The sequence below is a fragment of the Galeopterus variegatus genome, unplaced genomic scaffold (assembly GCF_000696425.1).
Source record: "Galeopterus variegatus unplaced genomic scaffold, G_variegatus-3.0.2 Scaffold193, whole genome shotgun sequence".
Taxonomy (NCBI): Eukaryota; Metazoa; Chordata; class Mammalia; order Dermoptera; family Cynocephalidae; genus Galeopterus; species Galeopterus variegatus.
The window spans coordinates 290607-294742 of NW_007726304.1; the positions used below are offsets into that span (position 1 = coordinate 290607).

A 4136-nucleotide genomic window follows, 5' to 3' on the forward strand; every position below is an offset into this window, starting at 1 on the left:
GAAGATATAACAACTATACCTTTTTGAAGTTGTTACAACAAGCAAACGGAAAGGACATTCTTGGGGGGGAGGGGAGAGAGGGAGGAGGGGGGGAGGTGTCGGTGATGGGCCATAATAATCATATACATTGTATATTGACAAAATAAAAATTTAATGGAAAAAAAAAAAGAGGATAACATAAAAAGGAAAGATTTGAAACTAAATTAGATACTTGGCCCCTTAACAACCCTGGAGCAAAAAAAAAAAAAAAAAACTATAGACTAAATTTTAAAGTACATAGAGGGGTTTAGGAATTATCAGTGCATTTAAATGTTTACCCACTCAACCAACTGAATAAATAATAGGTGAAAATGAAGTAATATTTTACTGCTTACAATTTCTGACCTCTCAATAAATTCACACTCTTATTATTTGCACGTACTGTTATTTTCTATAAAAATATATAGAATTGCAATTTCACTTTTCAAGGCAGTCACAACTAGCTCAAGAAAAAAGTTCAAGTTTTTTTCAGATAATGGATTCAAAGAAATGATTATCTTTTTAAAAGAACTAGCCAAAGAAAAAGATGAACATGTAACATCAATATAAATACATATAAATAAAAATAAAAACATAAATATCAAATTATAAATATTTGAAGGCTTCCTGTATTTTTCCAATTATTAACAGCTAGTGTTTAAAAAAATAGTTTATACCCTTCATTTATTCCAAAAACAAAACAGGCAACATTCTATATAAAAGCTCTCAGTGACAGAACAGAAAGAAAAAAATACTTCAAACTTTCCAACTTTTGGTATACAACTCAAAAAAAAAGAAAATGTAAAGACCAGAAAAAGGAGTAGAGAGATCAGGTGTGATACACTTTTAGCAGATACATCTTGTATTAAAAAAAAAAAAAAAAAAAAATGACAAAAAAAAAAAAATTAACCCTTGACTTGGTGTTGTCAGCACCACGCTCTCCCAAGTGAGCCACGGGCCGGCCTTTAGCAGATACATCTTAATATTACTTAAGAAAGACTCTCAAATTGAGAGATGTAACTAAACGCCCCAGTGTTTCCATTTTTAGCCGTCACTATCCCCCGTTAAAAATCAGCTTACAAAAGGAAAAACAAGTCTTCAGTTACAACTCATTTCAACTAAATGGGGTCCAATACTTTATTTTAAGGAATCCTTATTGTATATACTTCCCTTAAAAGACATTACTGTATGGCAATCTACTTACTGTTTTCACAATCTTCATACCTAACCAGTAAACCTTTAAATTTTCCCTAAAAAAAAAAAAAAAGATGGGCTTTGCATTTTATTTCAATAAAACACAATATGTAAATGTGAACAAATGTTGTCTTTTAATCAAATCAAACACATTAGTCTCATGGCCAGTAACCATTTTGTAAATAAGAAAGGCTCTTTTGCTAATTATCTGTGTGACCTTGGTCAAGTCATAACTCCCATGTCTTCATTATTTCATCCTGCTCCATAATTTTGTAATTCTAAATGACTTAACTAACAGCCATTTAACAACAGATTTTGTTTTAATTAACCCAAAAGGTAACAGGCCATGAACACTAGAGTCCATAAATAAGCACAGGTGGTTGTAGCCCAGTGTGAATAAAGAGGTTTCTATACCCACAAAGATTGTTCCTAATCCAGCTTGTTATTTCACAAATCCGGATTCTTTTGGTACAAGGCAACCAGGCAAGAGAGCGGAAAAGGCTCAGCACCTTCTGTTACTAACGCTGGAGGGAAAAAAAAGCATTCCATTCCCAACTGACAATGTCTCGGGCGTTTCATACTAGTATACGGCTAATACATAAAACGATATTCTTTAAACAGAGCAATGTTGTGAAAAGAAAAAAAATAATATCTTTCTTCTTGTAAGTCAAGAAATCATTCTGGATCCTTTCGAAAACTACTCCTCTCTTCTGACAATTCAAGTTGGTGGAAACTTAAACAAAACACTTTACCAGTTGACACATGTCTCCTAAAAGAAACGTCAGTTCTCTTTTTCTTCCTCTTGTCTAATGACCAGCTATTTAGAGAAAGCCTTTCTGATGACTATAATTATACCAAGTTCTTAAGAACCAGCAAATAACAAAAACCTTCGAATGTTTAACTACCATGATTTTCATTTTGCCCACCACCTATATTGGCCTATTTGAGTCATAAATTCTAAATCAAAGATCAAGCTTAACAATATGCTCCACTTTAAGATATTCAAGGCCAAAACAAACACATTCAGAATCTATTTTTAGAGTGGCATTCGCCCTTCCGGTTTTCTCTTTAAAAAGAGACTTACTTGACCTATTTTCATGTGTATTTAGAGCACCCAGACACTCAACACTAATATTTGCTAGTCGTAAAACGGCAAAGCCAACATTACATTATTTGTATGGGTCATTTTCTTCATGTGTCCTAATATGCCACGTCTTTTAAAAGTCTAAATACAGATTAATTTACCAAATGCCCTAAGACTTCCAAATTCTGTAATTATATTGTGCTTTCAAGGCCAATGTCATACATTCACATCCCATTTGTAAAGTATACACACGGGGAGGCCGGGGGAGAGGGGGCCGGGGTCCCAAGCACCTGAAGTGTCAAGCGTACAAAGAACAAAGCGTTCTCTATCATTCTTGGCTTTCTTCTCCCCTCAGTTAGTTCTACACTGTTTCAATATTACTTAAACAAAATGTTCAAACTTGTGAAATAAGTGCTCACTAAACTGGCACTCAGAGAAAAAAATTAAAATATATACCAAAATGATTAACAAGAAAAAAGCCTAATTGCCAGAATTTGTGTTTAAACTTCCATACAGCCCTGTAGTTTACCTGTGCAGAGGACGGTTCCATCTCCACACATTCGAAAACAATCTTACAGCCTTTCTCCAGAAGCCGCAGGAGAATTAAACAGCGACAACAATGGAAGACCCGCACTCTTTCAGACGGGATGGAGGGTAGGGAGAGAGCTCCGCACCCGGCAACCGGAAGAACAAAGCAACAGCCTCGGCTTTCAAGATGCACAGAGGCTGGGGAGGCTCGACGGGTATTCTGAGATCTCTTAATTGTTCCGATGCTTTAACAACCGTCAAAACAACTATGAATATGCAGCGCTGGGTTTTACCAGGGCAGGGTGGACGGCTTGCTCTCCACGTATTAGTCAAGCCCCAAACACTGAGCCGAAGGAGGAGGAAGAGAGGAGAGAAAGCAGTAGCCAAAGACACTCCGGGTCAAGATAAAATGCAGGGACTGCATGCTCTAGCTCCGAGCTGACCCAAGGCCCAAAGTGCTTGACTCCACACGGTCACCAGGGGGCAAGTTACCCCCCAAACCATCGCCGTCCCCTGGCAGAGGACTGACACCACCGCCGAGGAGGACAGGGACCTGGCTGCCACCAAAGGCGGCGACACGGCACCCGCTCAAGAGGCTGCGCCGTAATGGCCGCTGCTCAGCCTCTCGCACCCCGACCAAGACTAGCTCCGACCGTCGCCCAGGGCACGGGCTGCGGCGGCCGCGGGCAACGCAGAGGCCGTCACAGTCTTCTTGCCTGCGACAGTAGCCAAAGCGGGGGCGGCGGAAAGGGCTCAGCCGTCCCATCCCGCCTCCGCCCGGACAGCCGGAGCCGCGCCGGCCCGAGGGCGTCCATCTACGTACCGGCCCCTGACCCCGCCGCCGCCCCTCTCAGGCCCCGAGCGCAGGGCCGACCCAGAGAGTGTCGCGGCTGGACGTGACACTGCGGGGCTATGCCTCCTCTCCCCGAGTCAGGATCCCGGAGTGGCCGACTTTCACCCTGCCCCCCGGGAGGGCTTCGCCCTGACTCCCACCTCTCTGGCTACAGCCTCGGCCACCTCGCAGTCTTTTTTTCTTCGGCCTCGGAACCCGCAGCGGCCGGGGACGCGCGCGGCCGTCACGTGACCGCCCGGCGCGTCGCGGGGGCGGGACCGCGCGGGACGCGTCGACCTCTGTCAATGCCTGCTCCCATCCCCTCCCTCTGGTGTTGACCCCAAGGGCACTCTTTAGCCAACATCCTGCATCCCCTGGTCTGCTTCTCAGGAACCCAATCTGCAGCACCAAGATGACCCAGCTAGTCCATGCAGGGGCTGGTTTTCAATACAAGTCGTGTGGGTTTGAAGGCTCACCTGT

The 4136-nt window shown here is 42.8% G+C and overlaps 1 protein-coding gene across 6 annotated transcripts in view; it reads right to left on the reverse strand.

The window, feature by feature from the left end:
- Window positions 1-3906, reverse strand: part of RNF146 (ring finger protein 146) — a 21509-nt gene extending 17603 nt beyond the window's left edge. For 4 of the 6 annotated variants that reach the window (XM_008564972.1, XM_008564982.1, XM_008564976.1 and 1 more), the window contains exons 1-2: window positions 2826-3489; window positions 1223-1268 (exon numbers count right to left, since the gene is read on the reverse strand). The gene's annotated coding sequence lies outside the window, so the exon portion shown is untranslated. Of the gene's footprint in view, window positions 1-1222; window positions 1269-2825; window positions 3490-3817 lie in introns of those variants that run through there. The other 2 variants (XM_008564994.1, XM_008564999.1) reach the window with 2 other exon arrangements.
- Window positions 3907-4136: the final 230 nt, after the last annotated feature.